Raw genomic sequence first — 20,575 nt, 5'->3', positions numbered from 1 at the left:
GTTAGCAAAATGCTGTTAAATGTGTGGGTTTAAATACTTCAATTAAAAGACAATGCATTATCTCAGTATATTATTTGTCTTAAGGGGCCTCTAAAATGCTCAATGGGTTCCCTTAAACAGAAAAAGAACCCACAAGCCTGGATATCATATATTGAACATGCTTTGCAAACCACTACCAAAAGCTACTTCTGAATGTAAAATTCTGTTTACCCTATATGCATGCCACCAAGTGAACAAGTGAACAAGATTTTATTAGAGGTGAAAAATATTATTAACAAGTATGTGACGCCCTGGAACTTTCAGACACTGTTGCCAGAAACGTAAGTTGGCACAAGGAAACTATGAAAAACTTTGAGCAGTTTACACCAACACTGAACAACACATAACTCTATGACCCAGAATTTCTACGCCTTGGTATGTGTCGGACAGGAATAGGTATGTACATTCACCAAAAGATGGATAAGACTGCTCAGAGCAGCACAATTCGCACTAACCAGAAACTACTGGAAAACAACCCAGATACCCATCAACAGTAGAACAGCTTTTAAAAATCTCGCCTATCTGTGCAACAGAATACTATATAGCAATGAGAATGCATGAACCACGGCTACATCAATGTGCATGAATCTCACAGAAACAAAGGCGGACATATGAAGCCAAGATTCGAAGAAGACAATACTACAGGATTCCATTTACATAAAGGTTTAAAATAGGCAAAACTAAGCTCTGCTGTTAGAGGACAGGACAGCAATCAGTCACCCCTGGTGGGAGAAGGGGTACAAGTGGTGCCTGGGGCAGACGCTTGGGGAGCTTCTGGTTCAGGATGCCAACAGTATTCTGTATCCTGGTCTGAGCACCAATTATACTGACGTGTTCACTTTGTGATAATTAATCTGAGCACTTAGGATTTGTTCACTTTTTTAATGTACATTATACATCACCAAAACATTTATTTTAAAATATTTAGAAAAAAAATTTCCTGCAATTACTCTTCAAAGCGTCAGGTACCTGAACTGCTGCCCTAAAGTCATAGGGACCCTTAATTCCTATCATTAGCTCCTGACATGTCCAAATGATTCTTTGGCTACTTGTTAATAACGGAATCAAAATGCACTAATCTCATTATCGCTTGTCAGCAGGCACTGTCAGAACACTGTTGGCCATTAGTCGCCTGCTGCTGCTTTCAGTCAGAGACTTGTAAAGCACCCAAAAGGAGACAAAAACGTTGACAGTTTAGTTTTTCTCTTGTCGCATTCACCTTTCACCAACCTCATGCTGAACCCTTCACATCCTGGACCACAGGCTGCCTTCTCCAAGAGACCATTCCAGACCCCTCCGTACTCAGTCACGTCTGACTCTTTGCAACCCCATGGACTGTAGCCCACCAGGCTCCTCTGTCCGTGGGATCTTCCCAACCCAGGGATCAAACCCGTGTCTCTTGCATCTCCTGCACTGGCAGGCGGATTCTTTACCACTAGTGCCACCCAGGAAGCCCTCAGACCCCTCTAGTGGTGGTTTAGTCACCAAGCCATGTCCAACTCTTGGGACCGCATGGACTGTAGCCCACCAGGCTCCTCTGTCTATGGGACTTCCCAGGCCAGAATATTGAAGTGGGTAGCCATTTCCTTCTCCAGGAGATAAACTCCTCTAGCAAACACCAAGCTCCCTTTCTCTCAACATAATGCCTGCCTTTTTTCATTCCCTGATAGCTCAGTTGGTAAAGAATCTGCCTGCAACCGAGGAGACCCTGGTTCGATTCCTGGGTCGGGAAGATCCCCTGGGGAAGGGATAGGCTACCCACTCCAGTATTCTGGCCCGGAGAATTCCAAGGACTATATAGTCCATGGGGTTGCAAAGAGTTGGACATGTCTGAGCAACTTTCACTTCACATCACTTCACCTATCTAAACATTAACAAACAACCACTGTGTGCCCAGCTCTGTGCTCAAGATACAACATTGAGTAAATCATGATTCTTTTCCTTTAGGTGCTCACAGCACTGTATGGAAAAGAGACACAAAAACAAAACTATGATAGATACATAAGCAGAGAATACTAGGAGCACTGGAGAGGAACATGTAAGCCAATTTTGAGGGTAGGGGGAAGGGAGATGATTCTTAGAGGAGATTTCTTAGAGGACATAAAATATGCCTTAAAGGATGGAAGTTAGTCAGTGAAATGAAGAGGAAGGCAGCTCCCAGCAGAGGAAATCTCGTGAGGAAATCTCGTCTGGTGTAGAGACGTGGGTGCTAGTAGGCGGGTAACTACAAGAGTAAAATCTGAGCAAGGACAGATGAGGGCAGGCAGAGAGAAGATCATGAAGGTCTTTGCAAACCATGTGAAATGGATGAGCCTTCATGCCAGAGAGGGAGAGCTGTCACTGTGGGTGGTGAGCAAGGGAACGGCAGGGTCAAGTCTGTCACCAAGGAACTGTGTGAGAAGTGAAATTGGAGATACAGAGGCTGGGAGATATCACCATAGACCTGTTTGAACCAGACCACTTGGAGCAGGGTTGGAGAGGAGAAAAAAATTCAATGTCTAGGTGGTAAAATCAGAAGGACTGAGGAACTGATGCATGGTAAGAGAATAGGGAAGGAGAAAGGGAAGTTGTTGAGAACTGACAGCAAGTGAAAAATGTACGAGAGGAAGAGAAGGGCGGGGTAGATGGCAGGGAACACAGGTGCCCTGAGGTTGACCCTGAGGTCAACACAGAGGCATTAAAGATGAAGTGCCTGTAGGGACTTCAGGAAGTATGTTCAGCAGGAGAGCTGAAAGCCTGAGTATGGCAGCAAGGAGTCTGGGCTAAAGGTAGAAATAAATTCATCAGCACACACAAGGAACCCTAGAGCACACGAAATCACAGCATGCACACGGTGGGCGCATAGTGAGCTGAACACTCAGGAACACCAACTTTAAGGAAGGATGGAGGAAGAAAATCTGTAAAGAGGACAGAAACAGGATGCGCAAAGAGTTTCTCAATGATCAGGACACTGAGAAGTCATCGATGCCAAGGAAGTGGAAAGTTCAATACTCTAAAATGTACCAGCCAGATTTCCAGGATGAATAGACCGAAATAGTTTCATTGAATTTGGCAATTAACATATCATCAATGACTTTAGTCAGTAATTTCAGACTTTACTTCCAGCACCACAGCAGACCAAGCTAAAACAAATCCACATTGCAATATTTGTCAAGAAATTGGGATGCCCGATTTCTGAGGCCCTCAAAGGGACAGGACATGTTGCTTTCAGCTGACACAAGATAGGAAACTAAGAGTTATAAATAAAGCTAGACATCTAAGTACTGTCTGATATATAAAAAGGGGACGAAAGAAACTATCTACCAGCCCATAAAATAAGGAGGCATGTTGTTTCTCCGGGCTTGAGGCAAAAAAAAAAAAGAGGCCTCTTGCAAGAAACTAAAACTACAAGCCTGCACTAGTCCTGTCTGTAGAGTAATGGTGTTTTAAATCCAAGCTGAAAAATAATATAAAACTGGTGTTAGACTTATGAGAGCTCTGTTTTTCAAAAATAGTAATACTTCCATACTCCACAACCCAAGAGACAACTCTTGACAAATATAAGCTTCCAGTTAAAAATAAATTCTGTAACACACAAGGAAACAAATAACTATGAGGGAGAACCAACCAATCACAAAAAAGAGAATAGAAGTTATAGAAAAATCCAAAAGATCATAAAACAAGATTTTTAAAGTTATAGAAACTGTTATGAGGTAAGATGACATTATGGGGGAAGTTTTGGGGAAAAATCGAATATAAAAAAATACACTTATTAAAACTTTAAATGTGATGAATAGACTAAACAGAATGTTAGATACAACTATAAAGAAAATTGATTAAGACAGAGGGTAAATCTGGAAAAAAAAAAAAATCCAGAATTTAGAGAGAAATAAAAAGATGGTATACCTGGATTTGCAGCAACAAAGATGAACCTAGAGCTAGCATACTAACTGAAGAAAGTCAGACAAAGAAAAATAGGTATCATATGATATCATTTAGATGTGGAATCTAAAAAAATGATAAAAATGAATTATTTATACAACAGAAACACTCACACAGAAAACAGAGTTATGGTTACCAAATGGAGAGTGGGGAAGGGATAAATTAGGAATTTGGTATTAACAGGTACATATGACTATATATAAAATAGAACAAGGACCTACTGTATGGTAGAGGGAACTATACCCAATATCTTATAATAATTGAAGAAAGCTGAGCGCCAAATAATTGATGCTTTTGAACTGTGTGTTGGAGAAGACTCTTGAGAGTCCCTTGGACTACAAGGAGATCCAACCAGTCCATTCTAAAGGAGATCAATCCTGGGTGTTCTTTGGAAGGAATGATACTAAAGCTGAAACTCCAGTACTTTGGCCACCTCATGTAAAGAGTTGACTCATTGGAAAAAAACTCTGATGCTGGGAGGGATTGGGGGCAGGAGGAAAAGGGGACGACAGAGGATGAGATGGCTTGATGGCATCACCGACTCGACGGACATGAGTTTGAATGAACTCCGGGAGTTGGTGATGGACAGGGAGGCCTGGTGTGCTGCGATTCATGGGGCCGCAAAGATTCGGACACGACTGAGCGACTGAACTGAACTGAACTGAATAAAGGAAAATAATCTGGAAAATACTATATGCATATGTGTAACTGAATCACTTTGCTATACACCTGAAACACTGTAAGTCAACTACACTTCAATTAAAAAAAAAAAAAAAGATGGCTTAATTGTAAAAAAAGATATGCCAAAGAAGAAAGAATAAGATCCATGATATACTCTTAACAGGAGTTCCAGAAGAAAACAGGAAAAGTAGAAAAGGCAATGATCAAAAAGAACTGCCAAGGATTTTCTAAAAGTGTTAAAAAAAAAAAATTAAATACATGAATTCTTAGACTGAATAAGATCACTGGGTCCTAAGAATTTTAAACTAAACAAATCTATGGATTGATACACAGTATTACAATGAAAAACCTGAAAGTAAGGGGAAAAAACTTTTCAAGCCAAGAAGAGAGAAAATATCATCCCCAAAGTAATGAAAGACTTAGAGCCAACTTCTCACCAGTAACAGTAAACTCCAGAAGACAATAAATTCCTTAGCAGTCTACTTGGGCAGCCATAACAAAATACTACAAACTGAGGTGGTTTAAACAGCAGATATTTATTTTCTCACAGATCAGGAGGCTGGAAGTCCATGATCAAGGTGCTGAGTTTGGTTTCTGGTGAGAACTCTACTCGGCTTGTAGACAGCTGCCTTCTCACTGTGTCCACACATGGCTTGTCTTCTAGACACACTCAGAGAGAGAGATTTCTGGTGTCTCTTCTTCTTACTAGGACACCAATCCTATTTGATTAGGGCCTCACCCTTATAACCTCATTTAAATTCCTTTAATGGGCCTCACCCTTAAAAACCTCATTAAATTCCTCCCTAAAGACCCTATCTCCTAACATAGTCATATTAGTGGTAAGGAATTCAATGTATCAATTTGGGTGGCTGGAGACACAACTCAGTCTATAACAGAACATCTTCAAGGTGTTCAGAGAAAAGTAACCGGAATGCTATACCCAGATGAACTGTACTTACCCTTCAGAAATAAGGCCTAAAGACATTTTCAGACAAAGTGAGAAAATTCCTGTATCTAAACCATTACTGAAAGACCTACTAGAGACTTCTCTGGTGGCCCAATGGCTAAGACTCCACACTCCCAAAGCAGGGGCCCAGGTTTGATCCCTGGTCAGGGAATTAGATCCCACATGCTGCAACTAGAAAATCCAAGATTTCACGTGCTGCAATAAAACTTGGCACAAATTTTGAATAAGTAAAAATAAGTATTAAAAAATCTACTAAACTAACCATGTACTTGGCAATACACTAACTGAAACTAAAAGGAAAGAATGCATGGAAGCAGTAATCAATCAACTAGTTGACAAAATATTCATTCAACAAATACCCACTGAGAAGTCTATCCTATATGCCAGACATGGTTCCATTTGTGGGGATTCTACAATGAATTAAAATCCCTGATTTATTACATGTAATCTGGTAAATGGCGATAAATGCACCAAAGGGAAATAGAACAGGAAAGAAGACAGGGAGGAATACTCAGTTCAGTTCAGTCACTCAGTCGTGCCTGACTCTTTGTGACCCCATGGACTGCAGCACATCAGGCTTCCCTGTCCATCACCAACTCCCAGAGCTTGCTCAAACTCATGTCCATCTAGTCAGTGATGCCATCCAACCATCTCATCCTCTGTCATCCTCTTCTCCTCCTGCCCTCAATCTTGCCCAGCATCAGGGTCTTTTCCAAGGAGTCAGTTCTTCGCATCAGGTGGCCAAAGTATTGTAGTTTCAGCTGTCGCATCAATCCTTCCAATGACTATTCAGGACTGATTTCCTTTAGGATTGACTCGTTTGATCTCTTCGCAGTCCAAGGAACTCTCAAGAGTCTTCTCCAACACCACAGTTCAAAAGCATCAATTCTTTGGTGCTCAGCTTTCTTTATAGTCGAACTCTCACATCCCATGGCTACTGGAAAAACCACAGCTTTGACCAGACAGACCTTTGTTGGCAAAGTAATATCTCTGCTTTTTAATATGCTGTCTAGGTTGGTCATAGCTTTTCTTCCATTAGAGGTTTTATATTGTTAAGTTGAAATATGCATTGAGTATTTGAAAGTAATAATAGAAATGAATTTTGAGGTTTTAAAAGGAAAAAAAAAGGAATCCTAATTTGAAGACAAAGCAAACAAGGATCATTTGGAAGAGATGGGTTTAAAGAGGCTCTGAGATCAGGGCTGGGGAGTCAAGTTTCCAGGCTCTTTCCCTATTTCCCCTTGCCACCTCCAGTGTGCAGGCTGGTCCCCCAGCTGTTGGACCCCAGAGAGAGAAGGTGACTGGATTTACAAGAGTTCTCATGTAGACTCATTAGAAATTAGTGGAAACGGCAGAACCATCTCTTACTTGTATCTCTTCTTAAGAGCAAAGAAACCTTTCCCTAGTGTCTCTTGGTACATGTTCCCTTGGGTTCACTGGTCCAAACAGCTTCACAGGCCCATGCCTATCACAGGAAGGGGAAGAGGATCCCAATACCAGTCTTAGAACAATCCAGATTAAACTCCTGTAGCCAGGTATAGGTAACACAGAGAAAGGGACACACACAGACAAAATTCAAGCTTTTCCGTCAAGGAAGAAAGCAATGCTGACCACAAACAGCCTCTGCTCACCTATCATCTGCCTCAAAATTCACAACATAGTGGTGACTACATGACACTGTCATCACACTTCCACAAAACAGCACACCATCACCCTGGAAATGTGAAAAAGCAACTTTACAGTCAACTAATTTTTTCTACAAGCCCAGCTGCTTGCTGTTGTTACTGTTCCATCAATAAGGCAAGTTTGACTCTTTGCAACCCCATGGACTGCAGCACAGCAGGCTTCCCTGTCCTTCACTATCTCCCAAAGTTTGCTCAAATTCACGTTCATTGAGTCAGTGGTGCTATCTAACCATCTTATCCTAGGCCGCCCTCTTCTCCTTTTGCCTTCAATCTTTCACAGAATCAGGGTCTTTTCCAAGGAGTCACCTCTCCACATCAGGTGGCCAAAGTACTGGAGCTTCAGCTTCAGTCCTTCCAATGAATATTCAGGGTTGATTTCCTTTGGGATTGACTGGTTTGATCTCCTTGCAGTCCAAGGGACTCTCAAGAGTCTTCTCCAGGACCACAATTCAAATCTTTGGTTCTCAGCCTTCTTTACAGTCCAGTTCTCACATCCTAACATGATTACTGGAAAAACCATAGCTTTGACTATACAGATCTTTTTCAGCAAGTGATGTCTCTGCTTTCTAATATGCTGTCTTGGTTTGTCATGGGGCTTCTCTGGTGGCTCAGATGGTAAAAAATCTGCCGGCAATACGGGAGACCCTGGATCAATCTCTGGGTCAGGAAGATCCCCTGAAGAAGGAAATGGCAACCCACTCCAGTATTCTTACCTGGAGAATCCCATGGACAGAGGAGTCTGGCAGGCTACAGTCCATAGGGTCACAAAGAATTGAACAAGAATGAGTGACTAGCCCTTTCACTTCCAGGTTTGTCATAGCTTTTCTTCAAAGGAGTAAGCGTCTTTTAATTTCATGGCTGCAGTCACTATCTTCAGTGATTTTGGAGACCAAGAAGATAAAATCCGTCACTGTTTCCACTTTTTCCCCATCTATTTGCCATTAAGTGATGGGGCCAGATGCCATAACTTCAGTTTGTTGAATGTTGAGTTTTAAGCTAGCTTTTTCGATCTCGTCCTTCACTGTCATCAAGAGGCTCTTCAGTTTCTCTTCACTTTATGCCATTAGAGTGGTATCATCTGCATATGTGAAGTTCTGGACATTTCTCCTGGCAATCTTGATTCCAGCTTGTGATTCATCCAGCCCAGCACTTCACGTGATACTGTACTCTGCATATAACTTAAAAAAACAGGGTGACAATATACAGCCTTGTTGTACTCCTTTCCCAATTTTGGACAGCTGCTTTAACAAAGCCCATAACACATGCTCATGGGCCAACACGCATGTTAACCAATCATCATCTCTGTTGTGCTAATTCAACAACCAATCAAACTATAAGGACAACAGGCCCATCCCCAGGTTCCTGAAAATGGCTGATCAGAACACTTCCCATGCAGCCCAGTCAATCTATGCAGATACTTTTAAAGCTTCCCAGATGTCCCTATAAAAATTCTCTCTCTTCAGGCTATACTGCCACTTCCAGATTAGCAGAAATAATCAAATAAATGTGCTTTTTCATTGAAAGGCATTTCCAAATTATTTCAACATTATCAGGTTGAAGGGAGGTTATGGCAATGACTGGCTAAAGTGGATTAAATGCTTTCATTTATCTGAGAAATTGAAGTTATAATAAAATGTTAGAGCCAAAAAAGACTTCCCAGAGACTATTTAATATGACATCCACAATTTATAGATGAGACTGTGCAAGCCAGTAGCACCATTTTTACATAAGATTTAATCCAGGAGAAACCTTTTGTATCTTCGTTATCATGCTGTCCCAGGAACAAGACAATATCCATTCATTCAGTAGTTCTCAACCTTTGCAGCAAATCAGACCCAAATTTTGCATCTAATTTCAGGTTGTTCCTGGGCTCTTTGAAGCTCAACCTAGGGATCCTAAGATTAAAAGTCCCTCCATTAGACACAGCTAACATCCCCAGTTCAGATAAATACATTGAGGTTACTATTTCCTCTATCATTATATGGATGTAGAAAATCATATTACACTAGTTCCCTTTCCTCACCCCTCCTCAATTTTATTATATCTTATCCAGCTACTCTAAACTCAAGAAATTCTATCTATAACATTATTCCAAGAAACAGAAATGGTAATCCCATAGTGTGAGATGATTAAGGGGAAACCTCTATCCATTTTCCAATCCACCACTATATTCCCAAGTCTAACACAACTTCTATCAAAAGATAAGCCATCAGTAAAGGTCTTGCAATGCTGGAGACCGGGTTCAATCCCTGGGTCGGGAAGATCCCCTGGAGAGGGCAATGGCACCCCACTCCAGTACTCTTGCCTGGAGAATCCTATGGAGGGAGAAAGTCCATGGGGTCGCAAAGAGTCGGACTGAGCGACTTCACTTTCACTTTCAAAGGTCTTTAAGTTCCTTGATCAGTATAACCCTTTAATCTTTTAAGATAAATTACAAAACTATCATCTCAAATCCCTTACCATCTAGGAAGGATTGGTCTATTGTTCCCATTTTATACATGAGGAAATACAACTCAGTGACCCGCCTAAGGTCATATGGGTAAGTAAGAGTAAAATTGGGGTGATATCTGGGTTTCTTTGTTGGTGTTCCACTGATACACAACAGCACTTTTTCAACTGGAAATAGCCATAAAAGCTATTGTTAATATACTGTGCTCCTCTGTTGGTGGGAATGCAAATTGATACAGCCTCTATGGAGAACAGTATGGAGATTCCTTATAAAAGTAGAAATAAAACTAACATATGATCCAACAATCCCACTACTGGGCATATGCCCTAAGAAAACCATAAAAAACACACATGTACCCCAATGTTCATAGCAACATTAGCTAGGACACGGCGCAACACAGATGTCCATTGACAGAGGAATGGATAAAGAAGCTGTGTACCACATATACAATATTCAGTTCAGTTCAGTTGCTCGGTCATGTCTGATGCTTTGTGACCCCATAAACACCAGGCTTCCCTGTCCACCACCAACTTCTGGAGCTTAATCAAACTTACGTCTATCGAAAAGGTGATGCCATCCAACCATCTCATCCTCTGTCGTCCCCTTCTCCTCCTGCCTTAGTCTTGCCCAGCATCAGGGTCTTTTCCAAGGAGTCAGTTCTTTGCATCAGGTGGTCAAAGTATTGGGGTTTCAGCTTCAGCATTAGTCCTTGCAATGAATATTCAGGACTTATTTCCTTTAGGATGGACTGGTTGGATCTCCTTGCAGTCCAAGGGACTCTCAAGAGTCTTCTCCAACACCACAGTTCAAAAGCATCAATTCTTCCGGCACTCAGCTTTCTTCACAGTCCAACTCTCACATCCATGCCTGACCACAGGAAAAACCACAGCTTTGACTAGACAGACCTTTGTCGGCAAAGTAATGTCTCTGCTTTATAATATGCTGTCTAGGTTGGTTATAACATTCCTTCCAAGAAGCAAGTGTCTTTTAATTTCAAGGCTGCAGTCACCATCTGCAGTGATTTTGGAGGCCCAAAAAATAAAGTCTGTCACTGTTTCCATTGTTTTCCCAGCTATTTGCCATGAAGTGATGGCACCTGATGCCATGATCTTCGTTTTCTGAATGTTGAGCTTTAAGGCAACGTTTTCACTCTCCTCTTTCATCTTCATCAAGAGGCTCTTTAGTGCTTCTTAGATTTCTGCCATAAGGGTGGTGTCATCTGTGTGTCTGAGGTTATTGATATTTCTCCCGGAAATCCTGATTCCAGCTTGTGCTTCATCCAGCCTGGCATTTCTCATGATGTACTCGGCATATAAGTTAAATAAGCAGGGTGACAATATACAGCCTTGACATACTCCTTTCCCAATTTGGAATCAGTCTGTTGTTCCACGTCCAGTTCTAACTATTGCTAACTGTTGACCTACACACAGATTTCTCAGGAGGCAAGTAAGGTGGTCTGGTATTCCCGTCTCTTGAAGAATCTTCCACAATTTGTTGTGATCCACACAGTCAAAGGCTTTGGTGTAGTCAATAAAGCAGAAGTAGCTTGGAAAATCCCATGGATGGAGGAGCCTGGTACGCTGCAGTCCAAGGGGTTGCTGAGGGTCAGACACAACTGAGCGACTTCACTTTTACTTTTCACTTTCATGCACTGGAGAAGGAAATGGCAACTCACTCCAGTGTTCTTGCCTGGAGAATCCCAGGGAAGGGGGAGCCTGGTGGGCTGCCGTCTATGGGGTCGCAAAGAGTCGGACACGACTGAAGCAACTTAGCAGCAGCAGCAGCAGATGTTTTTCCGGAACTCTCTTGCTTTCTCAATGATCTAGCGGATGTTGGCAATTTGATCTCAGGTTCCTCTGCCTTTTCTAAATCCAGTTTGAACATCTGGAAGTTCATGGTTCACATACTGTTGAAGCCTGGCTTGGAGAATTTTGAGCATTACTTTGCTAGCGTGTGAGCTTAGTGCAATTTTGCAATAGTTTGAACATTCTTTGGCATTGTCTTTCTTTGGGATTGGAATGAAAACTGACCTTTTCCAGTCCTGTGGCCACTGCCAAGTTTTCCAAATTTGCTGGCATATTGAGTGCATCACTTTAACAGCAGCATCTTTTAGGATTTGAAATGGACCACAGCCTTGTCTAACTCAATAAAACTATGAGCCATGCCATTTAGGGCCACCCAAGACAGACAGGTTACGGTGGAGAGTTCTGAAAAAAATGTGGTCTGCTGGAGAAGTGAATGGCAAACCACTTCAGTATTCTTGCCTTGAGAACCCCATGAACAGTATGAAGAAATGGAATATTATTTGGCCATTAAAAGGAATGCCTTTGAGTCAGTACTACTGAGGTGGATGAACCTAGAGTCTATTATACAAAGTGAAGTCAGAAAGAGAAAGACAAATATTGTATATTAACACATATATATGGAATCTAGTGAGATGGTGGGCTTCCCTGGTGGCTCAAACAGTAAAGAATTCGTCTGCAATGGGGGAGACATGGGTTCAGACCCTGGGTTGTGAAGATCCCCTGCAGGAGGGCATGGCAACCCACTCCAGTATTCTTGCCTGGAGAATCCCCATGGACAGAGCAGCCTGGTGGGCTACAGTCCACGGGGTTGCAAGGATTCGGACACAACTGAGCAACTAACACAGCACAGAGAGATGGTACTCATGAACCTATTTGCAGGGCAGCAATGGAGACCAGAGAGTAGACTCATGGACGTGGTGGGGAAGGAGATGGTGGGACAAAGGAGAGAGGAGCAGTCGTATAGAGAATTCACACTGTTTATCTAAAATAGATAAACAGTGTGAATTCTCTATACGACTCAAGAGGCTCAAACCGGTGCTCTGTGACAATGCAGAGAGATGGAATGTGGTGGCAGTTGGGAAGAAGTTTTTAGGAGCGAGGGTACATATGTATACCTGTGGTTGATTCATGTTGATGTATGGCAGAACCCAACACAATATTGTAAAGCAATTATCCTTCAATTAAAAAAGAAAGAAAAAAATATACCATGCTCCTTCCACAGCTAAGCAGAACACTCTTTTGGATTATCTGCTTACTTTGAATTATCCATGCTGCTTTTACTTCACTAGCCTAGAGAATAGCACTGGCCATGCCTTAAAATAAAACTATCTCCATACACATGGGCTATCCAGGTGGCAAAAATGAGGTTTTCCACGGCTAATCTCAACACTCTCCAGGTAATCCCAAGTACCTTTCGTATCACCTTGATCTGATTTGTGCTAAAACGAATCCCTTCAGCTGGGCATAATCAAAAAGAGAAAATAACAGTTGTGCAAGTTGTCTGGAGGCACTTTACCAACTTGGATCACTTTCCTGCTCATTTTAGCTGGGTAAATAATAGCTTGATATGTAGTACCTGCTAAGTGAAATGAAAATGGAAAATGTTTTAAAGGGTTTTCACTTAATGTCTTTATGCTACTGTAAATGTATGAAAATTTTATATCTGGGTTTTTATTACTGTTGATTGCTAAACTGACAGGGAAAATAATCCAAGCTGGCACATTAATGAAACATGATTTTTAAGTTCCTTTTTATTTTTTTAAGAACAAAGCTAAACACAATTAAATGGTAAAAAACCACTCCAACTTTTAACTCTTTTAAGATTGAACAGTCAATATCAGATTGTTTTTACAAGCTTTCTTAGCCACTTCACCTTTATCCAGAAAAATCTATTGCTTTCTTCTAACACAGAGGTATGCAAAACTCAGCCCTGGGTTTTCATGTCTGTTTCCCCAATGCCATCACTTGTCTCTCTTCCAAAATTGTGCTTTTAGAGCCTTCAGAAACATTTCTACACAGTCCAGACAGCTATTACAATACAGAGAACTAGAGAGTAGAAAAATCATACTAGAAGAATCAGGGGTGTATGCCAGGAGAGGCTCCATGAAGAGCAGCCATGCCCTCAGGAAACAGGGCCAACGTTAATCCAAGACTCTCAGAAGTGGATTCAGCCCCACCAGTAACAACAAAGAGGAGCCCAACGCCCTTCCAACAATGCTCTCACAGATACTCAGGAACGAGTTGCTTTAAAAGCTCACATTCATTCAAGGGGTTGTGTCACTGGCGGAATTAGTCACACCTGCCAGTGAATAGCAAATAACAGCTGTATAGACACAAGTGAGTTATTGGTCTTAGGCTACAATCTCCCAGGAAGCAAACTGTACAATTTCTGCTGCTCCCAGGCCAACTGAAAGGAATTTAAACTTGCACATGATTGAGTATCTTAATTATGTCATCTTAAAGCATTTCATTACCATAACCAATACCAAAAGTCTGGGAGAAACCCAGCTGTGTCATTCAGACACCCGACCCTAAATTGCAGCAGTCATGACACCTCCCACCCTACTTCTCCATCATCAGAGACTACGTGGGCCTGAAGTGAGCTCATTAGTGGAAGAAGCAGCCCTGTAAACCAAGGTTTCTGACCTGGTCAGTGTTCCTTCCCCTGACTACACTGTTCCCTTGTTTTTATATAAAAGGAAACGGGGAGCTGGGGGATTAAGTATGAGGTGTTTAATGGGATTTCTCCCAATATTTAACTTTGTGAACTCGGCCTGTATTTACCAAATACCTGCTGAAAAATCTAACCTCGTTCAAGATGCTGAGGGTAATACAAAACATAACATGTGGTATGTGCCCTCAAGGAAATTATGTTCTGGGTCTGGAGGCAAAATTTACATCACACTAGTAACATTTACTCACCAGTATTTATTAACAAATGCTACAATCCCTGATGGCTCAGATCGTAGAGAATCTGCCCGCATTGTGGGAGACCCTGGTTCTATCCCTGGGTGGGGAAGATCCCCTGGAGAAGGGCATGGCAAACCACTCCAGTATTCTTGCCTGGAGAATCCCATGGACAGAGGAGCCCGGTGGGCTACAGTCCATGGGGTCGCAAAGAGTCAGACATGATTGAGCGACTAACACTTTCACTGCTTTCACTTTCACTGCTTTCACTTTCACAAGCAAAGCACTGAACTAAATGCCTTCAGAGAAACTACAAGACAGCAATTACCCTCCACCACAGAGACTACAACTGAGTAGAGCTGGGCTTGAAAAGGGACCTCAAAGACAACCCAGGGAGCTTTCACACTCAAGCACACCCTGGCGCAAAAACTTTGCCTGTGACTCCCCTAAAATGACTTCCATTTGTCCACTTCCAATTTAAAGTTTAGGGCCCAAAACTGAACACAATATTCTAGGTGTGGTTTTCCTTCTTTTTCAAGGTAATATGCTTCTGCCATTGAGTCGATAATCTCAAGAGCTCCTTAAACACTCACATTCAGATATTTGAAGATGCCAGACAAAACTTAATTTTCCCCCACATCACCTCTACTCTGACACTTCACTCAAACAGCTGATTTGGAGACCCAAAAGCAAATAGAATCTGAAATTTCACCTCTTCTAATCTGCCCACATTCTAGGTGGTAAGAACCCCTGATATTTTGATTCTATTATCTGATTTAACCCTCTTTCCTAGATCTGTCTCCTATTTATGGTATATGTGCTTTCTGTATATTTACCTAACTCACTTTACCTAAATATTTTTTCTCAAGAATCAGGTACAAAATCAAGCTCTGTGGGAAACAAGAAACATTCCTCCAAACCAGCAGAGCTCCATTTGGGTATCCCCTTTCGGTACAGCGGTTTGGCAAAAATCCAGTATTAAATGCCTTCCTCATCTTCAAATATATGATGATTGACACATCTCCATTATATATTAAGTCAGAAAAGAAAAAAGGAAATGATATGACCTGATCTGTGAGCATAAACCCAGACTTATTCATAAACAATTGCTGGTTCACTATCCATTCTTGTAATAATATGTATTAGAATTTCATTCCAGATTTCAAAAGTCATCCTTAGTTACTAGGGGAATGCCAAAGAGAGTAAAGAGTACTTCAGTTTGGCCGGGCATAGGGCACTTGGAGAGAAGAGTAAAGAAGTAACTGGGATCTGAGCACAGAGGACCCTGAAGTCTGCACTAAAGAAATCACACTTCCGGGGAGGAGCCAAGATGGCGGAGGAGTAGGATGGGGAGAACACTTTCTCCCCCACAAATTCATCAAAAGAGCATTTAAACGTCGAGTAAATTCCACAAAACAACTTCTGAATGCCGGCAGAGGACATCAGGCACCCAGAAAAGCAATCCAACTCTTCGAAAGAAGGTAGGAAAAAATATAAAAGACAAAAAAAGAGACAAAAGAGGGAGGGACGGAGTTCCGTCCCGGGAAGGGAGTCTTAAAAAGAGAGAAGTTTCCAAACACCAGGAAACCTTCTCACTGCCGAATCTGTGCCGAGCTTTGGAAGCATAGAGGGCAACATAACAGGAAGAAAAAATAAACAATTAAAACTCGAAGATTGCGAGTCCTACGGTAACTCCCCCAGCGGAGAAGCAGCGCAGACGCCTGCACGCGCCATTAGCAAGTAGGGGCTGGGCAGGGAGGCGCAGCGCGGGCTGCATCGCTTAGAGTAAGAATCTGGCCTGAATACCCTGAGCACTATCTGAGCGAAATAATTTGGGCTAGCAAACCAGACTGTGGGATATCTACCACGCGAAAAGCCAGCCCTAACCTAAGACCGCCAGGCCCGCGCAAGGAACAAAGAATTGAACAGAGATAGCCGGCTGCAGACCTTCCCCCTCCGGTGACAGGCAGCCAGAGCCGGAAGGGGGCAATCGCAGCCCCAGAGAGACATTATCTATAAAGCTGTAAGCAGGCTTCTTTGCTAACTAAAACTTTTTGGGGGTCTGGACGGTTAACATCTGCCTGAGAAGGTGTGCCGGTTTTACACCCAGATAACCGAGTGGCGGGGAGGCGATAAGTCGCAGCATTGGCGCTCGCCAAACACCTCATCACTTGAGCTGCTCGGACCTGGGAAGAGCACAAAACTCAGGCCCAACTGAGTCTGCGCCTCTGAGGACTACCGAGTGCCTGAACCTGAGCGGCTTGGACCTGGGAGGTACATGCAATCCAGGGCCAGCCTCGGATTGTTCCCGGCGGAACAACCTAGAGCCCGAGCAGTGTGGGCAGGGAGGCTACACGCGCCGTGAGCGGGGGCAGACCCAGTGTGGCTGAGGCACTGCGAGCGCATGCCAGTGTTATTTGTTTGCAGCATCCCTCCCTCCCTCCCCACAGCGCGACTGAACAAAGAGAAGAAATACAGCTCCACCCATCAGAACACCGACACAAGCTTCCCTAACCAGGAACCTTGACAAGCCACCTGTACAAACCCACACACAGCGAGGAAAAGCCACAATAAAGAGAACTCCACAAACTGCCAGAATACAGAAAGGACACCCCAAACTCAGCAATTTAAACAAGATGAAGAGACAGAGGAATAGCCAGCAGATAAAGGAACAGGATAAATGCCCACCAAACCAAACAAAAGAGGAAGAGATAGGGAATCTACCTGATAAAGAATTCCGAATAATGATAGTGAAATTGATCCAAAATCTTGAAATTAAAATGGAATCACAGATAAATAGCTTGGAGACAAGGATTGAGAAGATGCAAGAAAGGTTTAACAAGGACCTAGAAGAAATAAAAGAGAGTCAATATATAATGAATAATGCAATTAATGAAATTAAAAACACTCTGGAGGCAACAAATAGTAGAATAACAGAGGCAGAAGATAGGATTAGTGAATTAGAAGATAGAATGGTAGAAATAAATGAATCAGAGAGAATAAAAGAAAAACGAATTAAAAGAAATGAGGACAATCTCAGAGACCTCCAGGACAATATTAAACGCTACAACATTTGAATCATAGGGGTTCCAGAAGAAGAAGACAAAAAGAAAGACCATGAGAAAATACTTGAGGAGATAATAGTTGAAAACTTCCCTAAACTGGGGAAGGAAATAATCACCCAAGTCCAAGAAACCCAGAGAATCCCAAACAGGATAAACCCAAGGTGAAACACCCGAAGACACATATTAATCAAATTAACAAAGATCAAACACAAAGAACAAATATTAAAAGCAGCAAGGGAAAAACAACAAATAACATACAAGGGAATTCCCATAAGGATAACAGCTGATCTTTCAATAGAAACTCTTCAAGCCAGGAGGGAATGGCAAGACATACTTAAAATGATGAAAGAAAATAACCTACAGCCCAGATTATTGTACCCAGCAAGGATTTCATTCAAGTATGAAGGAGAAATCAAAAGCTTCTCAGACAAGCAAAAGCTAAGAGAATTCTGCACCACCAAACCAGCTCTCCAACAAATACTAAAGGATATTCTCTAGACAGGAAACACAAAAATGGTGTATAAATTCGAACCCCAAACAATAAAGTAAATGGCAACGGGATCATACTTATCAGTAATTACCTTAAACGTAAATGGGTTGAATGCCCCAACCAAAAGACAAAGACTGGCTGAATGGATACAAAAACAAGACCCCTACATACGTTGTCTACAGGAGACCCACCTCAAAACAGGGGACACATACAGACTGAAAGTGAAGGGCTGGAAAAAGATTTTCCATGCAAATAGGGACCAAAAGAAAGCAGGAGTAGCAATACTCATATCAGATAAAATAGACTTTAAAACCAAGGCTGTGAAAAGAGACAAAGAAGGTCACTACATAATGATCAAAGGATCAATCCAAGAAGAAGATATAACAATTATAAATACATATGCACCCAACATGGGAGCACCGCAGTATGTAAGACAAATGCTAACAAGTATGAAAGGAGAAATTAACAATAACACAATAATAGTGGGAGACTTTAATACCCCACTCACACCTATGGATAGATCAACTAAACAGAAAATTAACAAGGAAACACAAACTTTAAACAATAAAATAGACCAGTTAGACCTAATTGATATCTATAGGACATTTCATCCCAAAACAATGAATTTCACCTTTTTCTCAAGCGCACATGGAACCTTCTCCAGGATAGATCACATCCTGGGCCATAAAGCTAGCCTTGGTAAATTCAAAAAAATAGAAATTATTCCAAGCATCTTTTCTGACCACAATGCAGTAAGATTAGATCTCAATTACAGGAGAAAAACTATTAAAAATTCCAACATATGGAGGATGAACAACACCCTGCTGAATAACCAACAAATCACAGAAGAAATCAAAAAAGAAATCAAAATTTGCATAGAAACGAATGAAAATGAAAACACAACACCCCAAAACCTGTGGGACACAGTAAAAGCAGTCCTAAGGGGAAAGTTCATAGCAATACAGGCACACCTCAAGAAACAAGAAAAAAGTCAAATAAATAACCTAACTCTACACCTAAAGCAACTAGAAAAGGAAGAAATGAAGAACCCCAGGGTTAGTAGAAGGAAAGAAATCTTAAAAATTAGAGCAGAAATAAATGCAAAAGAAACAAAAGAGACCATAGCAAAAATCAACAAAGCCAAAAGCTGGTTCTTTGAAAGGATAAATAAAATTGATAAACCATTAGCCAGACTCATCAAGAAACAAAGGGAGAAAAATCAAATCAATAAAATTAGAAACGAAAATGGAGAGATCACAACAGACAACACAGAAATACAAAGGATCATAAGAGACTATTATCAACAATTATATGCCAATAAAATGGACAACGAGGAAGAAATGGACAAATTCTTAGAAAAGTACAACTTTCCAAAACTCGACCAGGAAGAAATAGAAAACCTTAACAGACCCATCACAAGCACGGAAATTGAAACTGTAATCAAAAATCTTCCAGCAAACAAAAGCCCAGGTCCAGACGGCTTCACAGCTGAATTCTACCAAAAATTTAGAGAAGAGCTAACACCTATCCTGCTCAAACTCTTCCAGAAAATTGCAGAGGAAGGTAAACTTCCAAACTCATTCTATGAGGCCACCATCACCCTAATACCAAAACCTGACAAAGATCCCACAAATATCAGGGATCTGGCCTGATATCACTGATATCAGGCCAATATCAGGCCAATATCACTGATGAATATAGATGCAAAAATCCTAAACAAAATTCTAGCAATCAGAATCCAACAACACATTAAAAAGATCATACACCATGACCAAGTGGGCTTTATCCCAGGGATGCAAGGATTCTTCAATATCCGCAAATCAATCAATGTAATACACCACATTAACAAATTGAAAAACAAAAACCATATGATTATCTCAATAGATGCAGAGAAAGCCTTTGACAAAATTCAACACCCATTTATGATAAAAACTCTCCAGAAAGCAGGAATAGAAGGAACATACCTCAACATAATAAAAGCTATATATGACAAACCCACAGCAAACATTATCCTCAATGGTGAAAAATTGAAAGCATTTCCTCTAAAGTCAGGAACAAGACAAGGGTGCCCACTTTCACCATTACTATTCAACATAGTTTTGGAAGTTTTGGCCACAGCAATCAGAGCAGAAAAAGAAATAAAAGGAATCCAAATTGGAAAAGAAGAAGTAAAACTCTCACTATTTGCAGATGACATGATCCTCTACATAGAAAACCCTAAAGACTCCACCAGAAAATTACTAGAACTAATCAATGATTATAGTAAAGTTGCAGGATATAAAATCAACACACAGAAATCCCTTGCATTCCTATACACTAATAATGAGAAAACAGAAAGAGAAATTAAGGAAACAATTCCATTCACCATTGCAACGAAAAGAATAAAAAACTTAGGAATATATCTACCTAAAGAAACTAAAGACCTATATATAGAAAACTATAAAACACTGGTGAAAGAAATCAAAGAGGACACTAATAAATGGAGAAATATACCATGTTCATGGATTGGAAGAATCAATATAGTGAAAATGAGTATACTACCCAAAGCAATTTATAGATTCAATGC

The sequence above is a fragment of the Bos taurus genome, chromosome 28 (genome assembly GCF_002263795.3).
Source record: "Bos taurus isolate L1 Dominette 01449 registration number 42190680 breed Hereford chromosome 28, ARS-UCD2.0, whole genome shotgun sequence".
In the NCBI taxonomy this organism is placed as follows: domain Eukaryota; kingdom Metazoa; phylum Chordata; class Mammalia; order Artiodactyla; family Bovidae; genus Bos; species Bos taurus.
Note: the sequence above shows the minus strand (reverse complement) of the source record.